The sequence below is a fragment of the Chiloscyllium plagiosum genome, unplaced genomic scaffold (assembly GCF_037043375.1).
Source record: "Chiloscyllium plagiosum isolate Xiang-an unplaced genomic scaffold, Cpla_swu_hap1 HiC_scaffold_8, whole genome shotgun sequence".
NCBI classification, from domain to species: Eukaryota; Metazoa; Chordata; class Chondrichthyes; order Orectolobiformes; family Hemiscylliidae; genus Chiloscyllium; species Chiloscyllium plagiosum.
Genome location: NW_028270146.1, coordinates 31,349,246 through 31,368,823, shown reverse-complemented (window position 1 = coordinate 31,368,823; position 19,578 = coordinate 31,349,246).

Below are 19,578 nucleotides of genomic sequence, written 5' to 3'. Positions count from 1 at the left end.
TTACATGCACAATTATGATTGCACTTCTGCACAGGAAGCAGGACAAGGTCATTGCAGTAGAAGCTCAAAGGTGAATGATTTAATTCTATTTGGAATAGTAAAATGAATGTCATGGCTTCTGTTTCCCAGGCTATGTGATTTAATGCTACTGGTGTCAGCTAGTATATTTTGCTTTATACTTCGATGAATCGACCTCTTTGAATCACCTCAGCAAGCTCAGTATCCTGTGCTCATTTATTGAGGATTATTACTGATTTCTTTCATTTTCTTGCCCAGAAACAAATTTACAGCAAGGTTCGTGCTCTTATAGCATTTACTTTAACAACCTTAAAGTGATACATTTCTCGAATTAACTCTTGGGTTTTGCATTCTTTCGTTGACAAAAAAAAAGATGATGACCTAACTTTTTTTTAACAGAAATTGATCGCTTACTGTTTATGCAGAATAGTTTCATGGTGTCCCTATTTTTTATTCTTCATTCAAGAAGCTTTTCAAGAAGTTTTCCTTAGAGACAGTCCTCCTGATTTATACAGAGCCAGGAGGTTGGCTGGGCTTTCCAGGACAAGGACACTCACTCAACTTGGGAGTTAGTGAGTGTCCACTACAGAGAGAGTCTCATGTCAGCTGAAGAGGAAGGAATATCAAACAAATCAGCTGGCTTCTCAGAACTTGAAGAACAGGTTGTAATAGCTGTTATCTGACACCAGGAGGTGTTATTACACATGAACACCCTAAGGGAGGTATTGGTCCTATTCACTTCTAATATTGTCAAGTATTGGGTCTGAATTTGAATAATATTATTCATATTATTCTAATTTAGACATTTTGTTCATCTTCTCGATATTTCTCGCACGCATCCTTGCACTTACACAGCAGGGCAGCCAGATCTAATTTGGCAAGTAGTTCATAATTTGGCTCATAACACGATTATGTTCTCTGCCCACCTTATTGAATGGAAAATGGGCATCAAGTGGCATAATCCTAAATGTCTGACAAATCCATTACACAAAAACATAGCCTCTTTTGATTTCTGTTCCATCTGTTTAATAATGCAGTACCTTTGTCTAATATAACGGCACATTATATTAGCTCTGACATTCTCAAACATTCATGCAATTTAACCCTGAACCCTCTTTGGTGATCAACATTCTATACTCTACAACTGTTCCACTTGAATACATACATCTGTAAGGTTGTAAATTCTGTTTAAAGTTTGCAAGTAAAATCTTCTAAACTCATGTTGCTACTTTTTATGAAACAGAAAACAAATAATGGGATGTTTCTTTTGGTTTTCTGCTTGATGTCCTCCTGACATGTCAAGTGGAAAAGTGATAAACCTCCTACAGCAGATCTCATTGGGTGATTAGATAACATGTGAACCAAGGTCGAGGATTGTTGTTGCTCATCTTCCACTTATGGAGCTGCAATTGACCATGTCTGTGCAGATTGCATTGAGCAATGTCCATTCTTCTTCTGCTTGTTGGGCCTGTGGGGTTTGGAGCTTCTATCATGCTGTCTCTGCTTCAAAATATGGATAATGGATTAATTCTAACTGAAAGAATGTTAGCTGCTCCTTCCCAAAATGAATAGTGTGATTTTAACTGTGTGTTCAGGGGAGTTGATGACAATATATATATATTGTCTCCCCATGCATGTTTACATATCAAGACCTGCCTTCTAACATCACCATGGAGACCAATGTGTTGCCCTGGTCTGAAAAACACAAATGTATCAAAAACACTTAATGGAACCCAATTTTCCTTGACATGTTCATGGAGTATTAGATTAATTGGACTCATTGAACACAAGATAGTAAGATGGAGTGGGGCATAGAGCCGGGACGGTGCCAAATTCATTTATAGTCCAGTAATTTAAATGCAAAAATTAATTATCTCCATTAAGGGCATGCATTCCTCCTGGATAATTAACTCCACTAAACAATCACCTGGATAATTCAGTACACACAGCCCGAGTAGCAGGTATTTCTACCCATTTGAAAAGAGAAGGATCAATGTTACCCCTGAGAGTATAGACTCTTAACTAAAGCCTTCATTGTATCTTTTTGGAGTCTGAAGATGGTGTAAAACAAGAAACTGCTGATTTGTAATTTGTTGGCATTACTGCTTATTAGTTGTGGCAACACATATTTAATACCTAATTAAAAATGGAAATAGGTGATGGTACCTCACAGAAATCTGTGGAATTCATGTGTTTTGTTGTTTAAGGATTGACCAACATTTAAAGGAATGGTGTTGCCAAGCTGAGTATCACTATCTTTCACACTGGACAAAATGGGAGATTAAAATTCAATGGCCCTGCAGCCAACTTCCCATTGCTGCGTCACTGTCACCCCCACCTGAACTGGATTGGATGGACCTCAGGCGTGTTACCTTACAATAAAAGATGTGGAATCAACAGGAACAAAATTCATCATTTTGGAAAAGACTGTAAATTTGTGAAAGGCGCCATGATGAAACTAGCTTTCTTTTCAGTCTGTTTAAACAGATCAACTAAGTGCAAAGAGACTTGGGAGTTCTAGTCCAGGCTTCTCTCCAGGTAAACTTGCAGGTTCAGTCAGTGGTTCAGAAAGCAAATGCAATGATGGCATTTATTTTGAGAGGACTTGAATATAAAAGCAGGGATGTACTGCTGAGGCTCTATAAGGCTCTGGTTAGACCACATTTAGAATATTGTGCACAGATTTCAGTCTCATATCTCAGGATGTGCTGGCCCTGGAGCGAGTTCAGAGGAGGTCCACAAGAATGGTCCCAGAAATGAAATTCTTAACATATGAGGAATATTGAGGATTCTGGGTCTACACTCGATGGAATTTAGAAGGATGAGAGGGGATCTAATTGAAACATACAGAATACTGAATGGCCTGGACAGAGTAGATGTTGGGAAGATGTTTCCATTGGTAGGAGTGACTAAGACCCGAGAGCACAGCCTTTGAGTAAAAGAAAGACCTTTTATAACAGAAAAAAGGAGAAACTTCTTCAACCAGAGAGTGGTGAATCTACGGAATTCATTGCCACAGAGGACAGGTCATGGAGTATATTTGAGACTGAGATAGATAGGTTTTTGAATATCAAAGGGAATCAAGGATTATGGGGAGAAAGCGGGAGAATGGGGTTGAGAAACTTAACAGCCATGATTGAATGGCGGAGCAGACTCGATGGGCTGAATAGCCTAATTTCCGCTCCTATGTCTAATGGTCTTATGGTCTCAAAAGTGACCTTTGGACAATAAACAGTAACTTAAGAAAAAAGAGAACAACAAACTATTCTTTGTTTTTGAGGGCAAGCACTGACAGTTAATTGTTGGTTGTTTCTTGGTAAAAGTTGCTCTACAGATGCTTCATTTCTGGAGAGGCATTATGCTCAAGAACATGGCAGAGGTTGAATGACAACAGAGGGGAGGTGATGGCTAGTGATATTATTGCTGTATTGTTATTCCAGGGACCCAGGTAATGTTCTGGGGGTCTATGTTCAAATCCTGCCATGGCTGATGATGGAATTTGAATTCAGTTTTTTTTTTAAATCTGAAATTCAGGGACAAATGATGACCGTGAATCCATTTGTTTTTTGTTGGAAAAACCCATCTAGTTCACCAATGTCCTTTAGGGAAAGAAATCTGCCCTCCTTAGCCAGTGTGGACTACATGTGACTCCAGACCCACAGCAATGTGGTTGACTCTTAACTGCCCTCTGGGCAATTAGGAGTCAGCGACACCCTCATCCTGTGAGTGAATAAGGGATAAATTTTAAAAACTGGGACCTCATGGGGGGATCCACATCTGTCTGGCAGAGTTTGAACTGGTTTTTCAGACTGTGTTTGGGTCAGAGGGCTTGTGTCTGTGAAAGCTACAGGACAGAACCCTGTCTGACCTCTCATCATCAACTTGCTGAAAATTCAGAAAATGGTGTCTCACTCAGAATTAAATGAATATTCTGTGGAGCTTGCTGGAAGCTATCAGCATGCACCAGTGTCATCAGAAACCAAGCAGTCTCTACAACCCCATGTGCATGTGATATTATGGATTGCAGACACTGCTGAAGTGAATTGGCCAGTTACATCTCATTTATTTTTTCCCTTTAATTTCACTCTTTACCTTTGTATGTCTGTCTTTCTGAGAGAGTGGGGGGCTAGAATTAAAGAGGATTACGTTTAAAATTTCAGCATTACTTTGATTATCTTGTGGTTTAACTTTGCTCTGCTAAAACCACTGTGTTATTAATAAATTGTCTACTGCTCCAAAATAGATCCTTCAGTCCATCGCATCGAAGCCAGTCAAAAACAACCACCCAACTATTCTAATCCCATTCTCTAGCACATGGCCTTAAGCCTTATATGCCCTGGCATCACAAGTGTGCATCTAATTACTTCTTCAAGATTATAAGGATTTCTGCATCCATCGTTCATGAAGGCAGTGAGTTCCAGATTCCCGCTACCCTCTGAGTGAGGGTCTTCACATCTCCTCTAAATCTCCTGCCCCTTGCCATAAATGTATGCACCTGATCACTAATCCGCGCACCAAAGGGAAAGGTTATTTTTCCTGTCTCCTCTGTCTATGTCCCTCATACTTTTATACATCTCATTTATGTCCCCATTATGCTCCACGGAAAACAACCCCAGTCTATCTAATCTCTCTTCAAATGTAAAACTCTCCAGCCCAGGCAACATTCTGGTAAATCTCCTCTGCACCCTCTCCATGCAGTCTCGTCCCTTACAATATGGATTCAACAACTGCACACAATGTTCTCCCTGTGACTGAAACATTTTATAGAATTCAAGGATAACCTCCCCACTCAAACTCTGTGATTCAGCTGATAAAGATATTCATTTTATTTGCCTTTTTAACTACTTTATCTACCTGTCCTGTTGCTTAAGGAACTGTGGACATGCATACCAAGGTCCTTCTGATCCTCAATGCTTCCCAGTTTCTTGTCATTCATTACATATTCCATTGCCTTGTTTATCCTGCTTAAGTGTATCACCTCATATTTATTTAAAGTGAAGTTCATTTACCACTGATCAGCCCATCTGACTAGTGCTGTAATCCTCCTGTAATCCAAGGCTATCCTCCTCACTATTTACGAGCCCATCCATTTTTGTTTCATCTGCAAACTTACTGATCAACCCTCCTACATTCAAACCTAAATCATTTATATCGACAATAAGCAACAAGGGCCAAGACATTGATCCTAGCGGTACCTCACTGGACACATGCTTCTCATCACAAAACACCCCTTGATCATGACCTGCCTTCTGTCACTCAGCCAATCCTGGATCCAATTAGCCAATTCCTTGGATCCCATGAGCTCTTATTGTATTAGCAATCTCCCATGTGGGACCTTATCAAAAATCCTGCCAAAGTCTAAGTAGACTACATCAAATGCTTTGCTCTCAACTACACACCCAGTCAACTCGGCAAAAAATTCAATCAAATTCATAGAATCCTTAGAGTGTGGAAGCAGGCTATTTGGCCCATGGAGTCCTCACTGGCCCTCCAAACAGCAACCCACCCAGACCCACCCCATAACCCTACATTTCCCATGTCTAATCCATCTAGCCTGCATATCCCTGGACACTATTAGCAACTTAGCACGGCCAATCCACCTAACCAGCACTATTGGACTATGGGAGGAAACCGGAACATCTGGAGGAAATCCATGTTGAATTGGAGAATGTGCAAACTCCACACAGACAGTTACCCAAGTCTGGAATTGGACCCAGGTACTTATCACTGTGAGGCAGCAGTATTAACCACTGAGCCACTGTGCAGTTACATTCCAGTTACATCTTCAAAACTTTCCAGTGGATTTGTCAAGCATGAATTCCTTTCCATAAATTCATGCGGACTCTGTCTAATCCTCTCACTGTTTCCAAGTGCTCTGCTAAGAAATATTTCATAATTTCTATAGCTACCTAACTCACTTGCTGTCTCTTCTAATTTTGGCCATCTATCTCCCCTGTTGAACCTTCTCTCAAGATCCCGGCACCCTGCCAAATTAGTTTAAACTCTTCCCAATAGCACCAGTAAACCGCCCCCAAGGACATTGGATAATGATCTGCCTTTCAGTTTTTGGGTTCAACATGGATAACCTCACATTTATCTACATTAGACTTCCTCTGCCATGCATTTGCCCTCTCACTCAACTTGTTCAAATCACGCTGAAGCGTTTATACATCCTCCTCACAGCTTACCATCCTACCCAGCTTTATGTCATCTAAAACTTGGAAATATTACATTTAGTCCCCTCACCTAAATCATTAATATATATTGTGAATAGCTGAGGTTCAAGCACTGATCTCTGCAGTTCCCTATTCGTCACTGCCTGCCACTCAGAAAATGAACAGTTTATTCCCACGTTTTGTTTCCCATCTGCTAACCAATTCTCTATCCAGGCCTGTGCACTTACCCCAATCCAATATGCTTTAATTTTACATGCTGATACTGTGTGTGAGACCTTATTGAAAGCTTCTTGAATGATCAAGTAAGTCACATCTACTAACTCTGCCTTATTAAGTCTATTAGTTACATTCTCAAAATAAATTTTAATAAATTTACCAAGCATGATTTTTCTTTCATAAATCCATACAGCCTCTGTCTAATCCTGTGACCGTATTTCAAATGTTTTGCTATTAATTCTTTTATAATTTTAAAGTGCTGCCTTGATGTTAAGGGCAATTATGCTCATCTCATCTGCGGGGTTAAACTCTTTTCTTCAGATTTCAATCAAGGTTGTAAGAAGGTCAGAAGCTGATTGGCCCTGGTTGATCCAATAGTGAGTGACAGTAAGCACTTGATAGTTCTGTCGATGACCATTTCCATCTCTTTGCTGATGATCAATAATAGACTGCTGATAGTAATGACCATGTTATTTCTTTCCTGCTTTTTGTGCATAGGATATACCTGGACAACTTCCCACATTGTTGGATCAGTATCAGTGTGGTATCATTCTAGAATAGTGTGGCTAGGGGCATAACTAGCTCTGAAGCACAACTCTTCAGTACAATTGCTACAACATTGTCAAAGCCCATACCCTTTGCAGCATCCACTGACTTTCAGTCGTATCTTCTTAGCAAGCAGGGTGAATCAAAATGGTGAAGTGCACAATTTTAATTGTATCCCATCTTTGTGTGTTAATGTGTGCATGTGTGACCAAGTGTGTGACATTGCATTAATTTGGGGTAAGTAAGAATAAATAGTCAACTTTTCTTTACACACTTACAAAATCTTGCAGCTGAATAATTTATTTAGAATGCACATTTGAAAGGTAAGAAATTTGACACATCTTTCCATACAAGCAATAGTCACAAGCAGAGAGGTCACTTACATTCTGTCCAAGAATTTAAGCAAAATCGTTATTCCATTGTTGGTAACAACATAGACTATTTGACAGTTATGCTGCCTGTGATTGTAGTTGTATGTTGTTGGAGGAGACAGAAGCGGCTGTCAGCTCAAAAGGAGTAGTGAAGTAATTTTATAATTGTTGACCTCTATGAACTGCATTTACCAGGGAAGCATTACAGAACTATTTAGTTTTTTTGTAATACAATTGTTTTATAACTCCAACTCCTGCTGTGGCTTTTATTCCAGTGAATAGTAGCTGAAGGTGAGTTGAAAGTAACTAGGCAAGCATTGTTGCTGTCGTATTGATAAAATAAAACTAATAATAAAGAGTTAGCTGTGGTGCTGGAATCCATTACTGTGTGAAAAGCTTCAGCATGTGGTTCTCGAAAATATATGCGGCATCATTAATCAACAGCCACTTCCTTTATACATTTTTGATTCTTTTGTGTTTATTATTCCTTGTCATTGTTGATAATGTTAATGGGTTGGTTGACATTTTTGGCATCTGCATATTGCTCTGCTAATTGAAAACTACTCAACCATCTCCCCGGGGACAGCAAGACAAGGTTCAGCAGATTTACAATTGCTGAAAATGCTGGGATCCCCTTATGTTTCACTGTTCAGGGAATCTCTGCAACAATCTCCATCAAATCAGTGTGTTTAGATGGTTTACAAACTCATGCTCCAATAATTTCCTATTTTCATTGGTGGATCCTTCAAAATGTATTTTGCCTTCTGTGCATTGGAACATTGCTGCCGCACTAAAGTTGTACAGTTAGTGGACTTGACTGTTCTCAAGTATTTCTGGTTGGCTTCTGATCTTCTGTGCTCCTGTCAGCTTGAGATCATCCAAAACTCTGTTACCCACATTCTTAGTTATATGAGATCCCATTTGCCAGTCACCTCTATCATAGATGAAACTTTATTGCTGGAACAGCACAGCAGGTCAGGCAGCATCCAGGGAACAGGAGATTCGACGTTTCGGGCACAGGCCCTTCTTCAGGAACGCCTGTGCCCGAAACGTCGAATCTCCTGTTCCCTGGATGCTGCCTGACCTGCTGTGCTGTTCCAGCAATAAAGTTTCAACTTTGATCTCCAGCATCTGCAGACCTCACTTTCACCTCTATCATAGAGTCATATAGCATGGAAACAGGCCCTTCAGCCTGACCAGATTTCCTAATAGATGATGTGGAGGTGCTGGTGTTGGACTGGGGTGGACAAAGTCAAAAGTCACGTGACACCAGGTTATAATACAACAGATTTATAAATAGCACAAGATATCCCTAAGGGAAAAAATGAAGTCTGCAGATGCTGGAGATCAGAGTCAAGAGTGTATGCTGGAAAAGCAGAGCAGATCAGGCAGCATCCAAGGAGCAGGAGAATTGACATTTCAGGCCGGAGCCCTTCATCAGGAATCAAGATATCTCTAAGCCATCTTCCTTTATGCAAAACTGGTGTTTAACTAACAACTACTGCAGAAACAATTTTCCAGTGCGAGGTGAGGTTGGTGTTTCTGCATTAAATTATTTATTTGATTACATGTTACTATTAACAGTAGGACAGAATGACACCTTCCTGAGGGAAGCAATTGAATGAATAAGATATAGCTAAGTTGGGCTGAGTTATTTATACTAGAGAACAGTATGTTTGACAAGAGATGGTAAGAGAGCACAAATGATGAGAACAAAGTGACAGTAAAAAAAGTTGGAATCGCAACTTCAAGAAAGGGGTGGCATGGTGGTTCAATGGTTAGCACTGCTACCTCACAGCACTAGGGTTCCAGGTACAATTCCAGCCTTGGGCAACTGTCTATGTGGAGTTTGCACATTCTCCCTGTGTCTGCGTGGGTTTCCTCCAAGTGCTCCAGTTTCCTTCTACAATCCAAAGACGTGCAGGTCAGATGAATTGGCCATGCTAAATTGCCCACAGTGTAAGGTGCATTAGTCAGAGGAGGATGGGTTACTCTTCAGAGGGTTGGTGTGGACTTGTTGAGTCAAAAGGCCTGTTTCCACACTGTAGGGAATCTAATCTAAAAATGTTAGGATTTTTCTCATGGTTTAAACAGTCAGTCCCAAATCTCTTTCATGAACAGAGAATACCTTATTTTCATGCATTTGCATTTCATTTTCAGCTCATGTCACCTTATTTCTCTGCAACTCACAATTCTCCTCATCTTCTTTGAGAAACTAGATGGGGCCAGTTCCCGACTTGAAAGTCAGCACAATAACTTGATAGCAATAGGTCCCTGCCAGCCTCTCCAGGCTTTCATCCAACTTCATACATTCACTGCAAAGTACCTGTATACTCCATGTCACCATCCTCCTCTTCTCTTCATCTAAGAAAACTACCAACTCCTCCACATCATCATGGCTGCTCTTAGTCCAATAATCACCCCATTTTAGCCCTTCAGGACTTCACTTTGAAATTCATTAGCATGTTTCTGCCAGGTCACTTTGCACATAGGCACAAATGCATCTCATACATTTGCACAGGAAGCATCTAGGCACTCACTTGTGGCTTGTATTGCTTTTTAGTAATATAAAACAGCAGCAAGGTCTCACAGTATGGAGCACTGAACAGACAAGGGACTGGACATGTTGCTATACTGCACTGTGCTACATCAATGTCACAACTAAAACATTTAGCAGCAGCTTACATGACAAGTGTACTGCATGTGTTTCAACCAAATGGCCATGTTAGATTGTCAAAGCGGACCAGTTCCTACTAGGGTCAAGGGGATTTCAGTCAGTTGGGGGTCAATCAAGGCTGTTGTCTTATTCCAGTCCTGGGATAGGCCACAGTCAGTCCTGCAAGTCAGATGCAGGTCTATGTATTACAACTACATCAGTCAGGGTGTTGTGGAAACTTCAGTGTGGGGAGTAAGCTATTCTGCGGTGAGACAACAGGAAGGGTTCAGTATAATGACATCTTCCCATGTAGGTTAGAGCAGTTGGTGGTGGTGTGGTCAGGTGTCACCAGTGCGTGAATAGGAAGCACAGAGGGCAAGAAGGGTTAGTAGTTTAGCAGAATGAGATGGGTGAAAACTGCTGAATTTACATGATACATGCAATATTAGATTAGATTAGATTAGATTAGATTAGATTAGATTACTTACAGTGTGGAAACAGGCCCTTCGGCCCAACAAGTCCACACAGACCCGCCGAAGCGCAACCCACCCAGACCCCTACATTTACCCCTTACTTAACACTACGGGCAATTTAGCATGGCCAATTCACCTGACCTGCACATCTTTGGACTGTGGGAGGAAACCGGAGCACCCGGAGGAAACCCACGCAGACACGGGGAGAACGTGCAAACTCCACACAGACAGTTGCTTGAGGCAGGAATTGAATCTGGGTCTCTGGCGCTGTGAGGCATCAGTTCTAGCCACTGTGCCACCGTGCCGCCCACTAAAGTAATCTAATCTAATCTAATCTAATCTAATCTAATCAGGTACTTTACCAGCGGAAGTTGCTTGGATTACTCTTGTGCATCACCTAGTACAATTTAGTACAATATTGAGAGCTGTTTGATGAGATGAGTATGCAGTGACCCAGAGCATGTGAAATAGCTGAGAAGATGGTGGAGCGCAGATCATTAAACTTTACTCTGCACTGACTAAGCACTACATATCACCCAGGATACTGCACAAACTCAGGCTGCTATATTGGCCCAAGCTGGCTCAATCCTGGTAGCATAGCCTCCTTTGTTAATCAGCAGGAAATAACCACTCCCCTCCTTTCCACTATATTGTCCACCTGCAAGTTATGGTTTTATTATTTGTGGGATATGGGTGTACTTGCCTATGCCAGCATTTATTGCCCCTACATGGTTGCCCTTGAGAAGATGAGGGTGAGTTGCCTTCTTGAACCATTGCAGTCCGTGTACAGTGGGTTGACCTATGTTGCCTTTAGGGAGAGAATTCCAGGATTTTGACCCAACAACAGTGAGGGTACGGTGATACATTTCCAATTCAGAATGGTGAGTGGCTTAGAGGGGAACTTGCAGGTGGTGCTGCCCTTGTCCTTTGAGATGGAAGTGGTCATGAGTTTGGAAGTGTTGTCTAAGGATCTTTAAGGGTTTTTTGCAGTGTATCTTGCAGATGGTGCACACTGCTGCTGCTGAGTGTTGGCAGTAGAGGGAAAGGATGGTTGTGAATTTTGTGCCAATCAAGCAGACTGCTTTGTTCTGGATGGAGTCAAGCTTCTTGAGTGTTGTTGGAGCTGCACTCATCCAGGCAAGAGGGTGGTATTCCATCACGCTCCTGACTCCATGTCCCTGTCAGCTCAATGGGGTGTGTCAGCTTCCCTTTCTCAATAATAATTGTCCTCATTGACAATAGGGCAACAGCAGAATCTGAAGGCTAATTCCTGGTTGGCTGCTCGTAAAGTGCCGCAGAGCTGAGATTTAGATGTGTGGCAGCCGTCTGAACATCACAAAGCCTTGCCAGTGGTGAGCACTGCCACCTCTGCATCTGCATGGCTCTAAGAGACAGATGATGAACAGGCCAGTTGCAAAATTAATGAGCTGAAGAGTGAAAGATTGCACAAGCAATGTCAACATGTGTCATGACTGCCAATACATAAATTTCTTCCAGAAAACACTTTGTCAGAACACGGGAAAAATCAGTCCAACTTGCAGCTGATATTTTGCAAGGCTCAACCGATGGCTTATGCCCAGATAGAAGCAGTGATTAAGCAGCAGCATAGATTAGAAAGACAGGGAAATTAAGAAGTGATGAGCAGTGAATGGGTTGCACATATTGTTTCAGTTCAAATAACAGGGAAATTGCAGGAATTTTTCAAATGTAAAACTGCTTGGAATGTGGATCAAAGTTGTCTTCAATGGGTTTAACTGCAATTGTTCCTCCAAGGTTTAGACATGGATAGACATCAATGTGGATAGTTCACATGAAAGCAATAACACAAAGCTATTTTTTGCAATTCTAAATGTTCACAGAAATATTGAAGAGTTTGTGAACATTTTTGTAGCTTTTTTGGTGTTTTTCCTGTGATATTTTGCATTTTCTCAAGTAAACTTTAAGAATGTAACTTTAAAAAAGTTCTGCGATTTACACATGAAAGAACTGAAACCAACATGCTCATTCTAAAAGATGAGAGACTTAACAAACAATCCAGGTCTTTTTCAATATATAATTTCAGTTACATCACAGTGTAAACTTTTGCTATAAATTCTGCATCTTACAATCTTATACTCCACAACCACCTGCTGAAGGAGCAGCGCTCTGAAAGCTAGTGCTTCCAAATAAACCTGCTGGACTATTACCTGGTGTTGTGTGATTCTTAACTTTGTACACCCGAGTCCAACACCAGCAACTTCAAATCCAGATGGGTAACGGTCCTATGCAGGAATAGCGGGCTTTGGAAGATGGAGTGTTTAAAAGGGCTGGCCTAAGAGTGAAGCATTTATTCAGAATGACACAACTTGTCCGTCAAGCTGCATCACATGCTAAATCATAATTTCTTCATGATGAGACTTAGTAAAGGTAAAAATGGAAGAGATTCTGTAGTTTAGAATGCTTTAGCAAATGGTATATCTTGCTCACTGTGCACAAAGATCTGTGAGTTGAGATTCACCCTATTCAGTCACATAAAGACCCACAGCAGCATCTCACAAGCCTGAGCAGGCATCATCTTCAATTCAACGCACAGCTGAAATTTTATTAACAAGCACAGAACTTGGAAGTGTTGATAAAGTGTGAAGGAAACACACACAGTCATTAAAAGTGAAATATTTTGAGCCCTAGGTGTATTTCTACTGTGATTGTTGCTTCTTAGAAACTGTAATGTGTCAAAGAACAAGAAGGATAATGAACCTATGATTGTCCAATTTTGCTGCCTGCAAATTTAATGCATACTTAAATAGTAAATTAATAGTACAAATTTCACACTTGTAAATATTAATAACCTGTTTGTTCACTTGTGTAAGCAGCTCAACACCACATCATTCAACTTGATTAAAAGTTTAGCTTTCACAGAATTGTTGAAAGGCAATCCTACTATCAACTAAAATCTATTATAACTGTGAACTGATCTACTCTACTTTCTGTGTATGCTGCACCCTACTAAATTTCTTTGTAAAACTTCTTAAGAACCAAGGTGTTTACTATTAAAATCTGTATTGCTGCTATCCAATCATATTCTTAAGAGAATTGTTTTATGACAAATTAAAAGTTGCAGTACAAATATTTAAGATGAACTGTGAATGAAATGGATGACTCAAACCACTTCATGACCAATGGAAGGACTTACTGAAGTGTACTCACTGTTGCAACACATAAAATAAATAAGTATAATATTATTACCAATTTGATTTATATTGTGGTTCCTGCATTTGATGTATAATATGTCTTTGCTGGTTTGTAGTATTTTGGGGAGGTAAGCTAGCCTTTGCTGTTTCAGGATTTTGTTATGTTATTTTATTACACAATAAGACAGATTCCAAATTGAAATTTGGATTGATGAATAATATTTTGCATTTCTTATGATTTAACACTGTGGGCTTTCATTGAAATATCAATTCACAATGTGGTATTTGATTTAACAATATAACAGAAGTTTATTGCACAGAAGAAATTAAGAGATAACAGAACAAACCAGACAATTTCTAAATAACAAAATTTGCAAGTTCTTTGTTACGTGTCAAAGAACGAAATACCATCCAACCTACCACTATCACTTTAAAGTATTCAAATATCAGATAGACTTTCCTTCTCAAACATCTTTATAGGTTTAACTTCACTTCTTCTTTCAATTCCATTCTTGAGGTCTTGATCGCCTGTTCCTTGCTTATTTATAGGTATGAGCTGAAATTTTCTTTACTTCAAATAACCCCATAATATTTTGAACAAAAAACTTTTGGTCTGGATTTTTCAAATTGTAAATCTTATGCTGAAATGATCAACTTGCAAACTGTTGTAATCAATCTCTCAACTGATCCAAGCTAAGTCTTCTGAAACTAAAACTGAAAACCAATTAATGGGCTTTTCTCAACAAAAAGAAAATCACTTCTTGACTCTTCTAAACCAAAATCAAGCTAATGACTTTCGGTGTTTGCTTCCTCCAAAGGTAAAACTCTCATAATGTAAATAAATTATCATTACCTCTCCAGGAGGGACCCAGTCACCTTCTGTCTGTCACATACTCTTTTGGATATCATAGCTTCAGAAAAATTGGCAAGTTAATTATTAAACTGCTTATTACACGCAGGTCAAAACCCACACAAGTTCAAAATCCAATTTTGAAAATAAATGCCATTAGTATAAATGTCACATATCAAAACTATGTTACCCTTTAACTTGTTTTTATTTATTTCCTAGAAACTGTGATAAAGATATTGTTGGTTCTGTTTTATGCCAGATTTGGTAATATAATCAATGTAATGTGATCTACTGACTTCCCTTTTAAAATCTGATAGGCTAGGGGTACACAGGCTAGTGAGTGCAAATACATTGCATAGTGATTTTCCTCATCAGACTTTACATTAATAAACCATGCTCCTCTGGGTGGATGCATTGTGTCATCGCTATAATTTCTTGTAGAAATTTTGACAGAATGGAAAACAGATTCTGCCCCAAATCCCTTCTCTGCCTGTCAAGATTAAGGTGTTCTCAAAGAAAACATGATGTCAATTTTCAGGCCAATACGCAAAAAAAAGATTCAGTCCATTTCTATAGCCCATTAACTCTTCCACATTAACAGGTCTATTTGTTTTTATTACAGTAACTGTAACATTTCAGCATTTTTTTTTCCTCCTGTTTAACTAACAAGCTTCTTCCAAAGATCAGTGCTGAATTTACTTTTTACAAATTTAAGTATATGGATGTAATTCCAGGATGTGATTCTTGCCCTCACACCATCTGTTGTTACACAGAGGGAGCATACCTCAGAATACCAAGGAATTGTGGTATTGGTCTCACTGTTTTCCTTTGTGCCTTTTCCAATAATTCCACAGCTTTTATAATATGGGAGCCAGAATTAAAATACGCCAACCCATATGTAAGTCCTCATTCATGAATCACAAAAGTTAGTGTCAATGTTCTGTGGGTAATAGGTAACACAAATGGAATGTTGGCTTTTATTTCATAGGCAATAAAGTATAAAAGTAGGGAGGTTTTGCTAAAGCTGTACAAGGAATGAGTCAGAATAAAGCTGGAACATTGTGAACAGTTTTTGCCTCTTATCAAAGGGATTGGAGTCATTCCAGTGAATATTCACTTGGCTCATACCAGATTTGGAGAGACCGTCTTATGAGGAGATACTGTATAGGTTGGATCTGTACTTGTTGAAATATTGAAGAATGAGAGGTGACCTTATAGAAACATACAAGATTCTTCAAGGACTTGACTGATGTAGAAAGATGACTTCCCCTTATTAAATATCTAGAATCAGAGGGCATATTTTCAGAAAGAGTGGTCATACATTTAAGACAGAGCTGAAGGGGAATTTCTTCTCTCAGAGTCTAGTGGAAATCTTTACCACAGTGGGATATAGAGGCTGGATGATGAAGTATTTTCAAGGCCAAGACAGACAGATGTTTAACTTGTAAGGGAATTAAGTGTTTGGGTAAAGTCAGGAAAGTGGAGTTGAGGATTATCAGATCAGTCATGATCTCTTTGAATAGTGGAGCAGACTTGATGGGCTGAATAGCTTCCTTCTACTTCTATGTCTTGCATCTTACAGTTTTAAAGGTGGATGGTGGTGTAGCTAATTCCCACCTTGGCCTGAATTAGGTGGGAAGGTCCATGTTTGATTTTCCTGACCCACCAGCAAATTATGTGGACTGTGGCTGGGATTGACCCAGTGATGGATGGGCCTATCACCGTGTAGACTGCATGATAGCTAAAAGCATGCAGTGAGCTGATCAACTCCAGGGTTAGATGCAGAGAGCCCTCAAGCAAAGGAATTAAAGGCAGCTCACCGGAAGAGAGATAATAGCCCCGGGCAGCTGGATTCCAGGGAAAAGCCTGCCAGTGACCTTCCTGCTACTGAGTTAACTTGCTATTTGGTAGACCTTCCCATAAAGAGACATCATGGAACTTCAGTCAGTGGCAAGATTAAGCTAAGGAAATTCAAACCTTGCTCCACAAAATGTAGGCTGTAATTTCAAGGAGTGCAGAAAGAAGCCTGCTCTCTCAGGGAATCCCAAAATCTCAGTATTTAAAGAAGAGCTAGTGAGTTCTCCTGCTGATCTGTCCAACATTTTAAACGTATATACTTCTTATTATCACAATTATTATCGAATTGTTATTATTGAACTTGCTGTTTGCAAGTTCACTGCTGCATTTACTTCTTAACAATCATTATTGCACTTCAAATATAAAACATTTTCATGAAAGGCAATATTTAAATACAAGCCTTTATATATTTAAGTATAGTCATTAAACCGTTCTTTCGTTAACTAGTTATGCTCTTTATAATTCTAACTTGCAACCATTGTATGACTCCTCTCAAGCCTTGACCAGCCTGATATAGTCCCTTCCATTGATTGTAACTTAAAGTAGCTGGGTTAGTTGAAATAAAATGAAATGAAAAAAAAAGTTTGCTCTATTGAAAAGTCAATCATTAGTTGATGACCTAATGGTTAGCAAGGTTGCTGATCTTAATGTTTCTCTGTCAGAAGGAAGGTGTGTGTTTAATTAAGTGTTTTAAACTTGACAGAAATGGAGTAAACTGTCACAGTAACACTGAAAAGCTGGCATCCTGTTTTAAAGCAGACACAGTGAACTAGATGATAATGTGACCATCAGCTAAATGGAGTATTTTTGAACACAGAATTGTCTTGCATTAATTTCGGACAGTTGATTGGATGACATCTAGGGCACTAGTGACAGCAAGCCAAGCATGAGGTGAGAGTTTATTAAAATCAAGAGATAAACCTCTCTCCAGGAAGAAACAAGCAAGTCTTAATGAGTAACTAAACCGAGCGAGCCTTGGTGAATGACATGCCTGCCAGTGGTCAAACCGATCAAGTTGCTGGAAAGTTTGAGTGCACAGCCTTGTCTGTATGGAAAAACGGCAGAAGAAAGCTAACCACAGAGTGATAGTTAATGAACACAGGAGAGTTTTCTAATCAGAGACTGGAAATTGAGACAGAACAGGTCTGGTCTGATCCTCAGTCAACCGGTTCACTTATGCCTGTAGGCATTGTATGATCAGCTTGTGATGACTTACTATTATTGCGGTATTTTAATAGTGTACCTTGCTCTCGCAAAGAACAATTGCTGTTGGTTATTGATATCTAGAGTTAAACCCATGGGACCAGGAAAAGTGGGAATGAAAACCTACACTTTCCAGATTGGCATGGCACATTTTCACGTGTAATATCAGGCTTCTCAGAAGAACTACATCCTTCTTAATCCAAACATACATTGTAACCCTGTTTTCTGTTGCATTTAGTTAATTCAAGGCCTTTCATTGGAAACTTTGCGAAAGAGATTATATAACATTTTAAATAAATGGTACCACAGAGAGATGTGTTACTGACTTACTAAATGATATTCACAAAGAAACAAAAACATTTTGTCAGGCAGACTGCTCACCTTTTATAAATCCACACAGGCTTCTTCTTACTAAGATATTTAAACCACTAAATAATGAGATGTCTTTAAATATGAAAGTAACCATTTAGAATGAGTGTCCTGAATAGCAATCCGGAAAAGATTTACAATGTATTTATTGATTAATATTTGCAAGTCTATTTATTTCAATTTGAAATGTAATATGCACCTTTCGTCTTGATTGATCTGCCTGTAGGTTGGATGATAGAACTGTGTCTGTATGCCTGGAAAAAAAATGCATTGACTGCTTCCTAGTTTGAATTATTAGATAGCTGCAATGTTTTGAAGAGAATGTCATTTTCATTTTAATGCTATCAAATAAAACATGACAATAGTGGTACATAACGTGAGGGAAGGATGAAAAATTTGTTTGGAAGGCTTGTTTTCGACAGCGATGCCGTGTGTGGAGATCAAAATATGACAAAAGAACTGATTTCACGGAATATTAATTAAATCTTCCATGATTCACATGAAATACCCTGTAATGAGATGGTCAGTGCTTTTGCTATAAAGGTGAATCGAGTGCAAGCTCCCTGTGAGGCAATTAATAAAGTGGTTGCAAAGCTTTATTGGTACTCTGAACTTGCACATGTGAGGCTTGAAAATTGTTAGAACTTTTGATATTTTCCTATAACAAAGTACGGAAGGAAACAACCAGAAAAACATAGATCTGCCTGGTCCCAGTACTTTCTCTAGAACCTTTGAGTGCCCAAAATAAATTGTTAAAGGCAGGTGTGGCTTACCTGGGGATGGACCTCTGTTGGCCTTAAAATGGATTCCACTAAAGTATCCATTACATTTACCAACCTAAAAGGACTCCTACCAAGAGAATGGTTTTAAACAACAAAAAAAAATCAAAGAACTGCAGATGCTGGAAATCAGAAACAAAACAGAAATTGCTGGAAAAGCTCAGCAAGTCCAGCAGCATCTGTGGAGAGAAATCAGAGTTAATGTTTTGGGTCCAGTGACCCTTCTTCAGAAATGAATCCAGCAATTTCTGTCCTCGTTTAAGGGCATGTTTCTCCCTCCTACAGACTTGACTTTGGCTTCCAGCCTGCCTGGGATTTTTTTTTACAACAACATATTTGTTTAGCAACCTTAACATAAACAAGTTGCAAGGTGCTGTTGCAAAATCTGACATTGAAAGACATGAGAGGGATTATGACAAGCAACTGAAAATTTCATTAAAGAAGAAGGTTTAAGGAAGTACAATAAAAGTCAAGAGAAAAGGGTAAGAATTGCATTTGGGAATTAAGGCCTAGTCAGTTGAAGGTACACCACCAAAGGTGAAATAATGTATTTATTCTTTCATGGGATTTTGCTATGATTGGTGAAGGCAAGTTGTCCATCCCTCATTGCCTTTCAACTAAGAAGCTTTCTAAACTATTTCAGGGCGTATTTTGCAGTCAATTAAATTGCTGTGGGTCTGGAGTCAGATCTTTTTCTGAAAGGAGTGAATCATATAGGCTTTAACAACAATTAAGACCATAAGACCATAAGAAATAGGAGTGGAAGTAAGGCCATTTGGCCCATCGAGTCCATCTGCCTTTATATCATGGCTGACGGGCATTTCAACACCACTTACCCGCACTCTCCCCATATCCCTTAATTCCTTGCAAGTTTAAGAATTTATCAATCTCTGC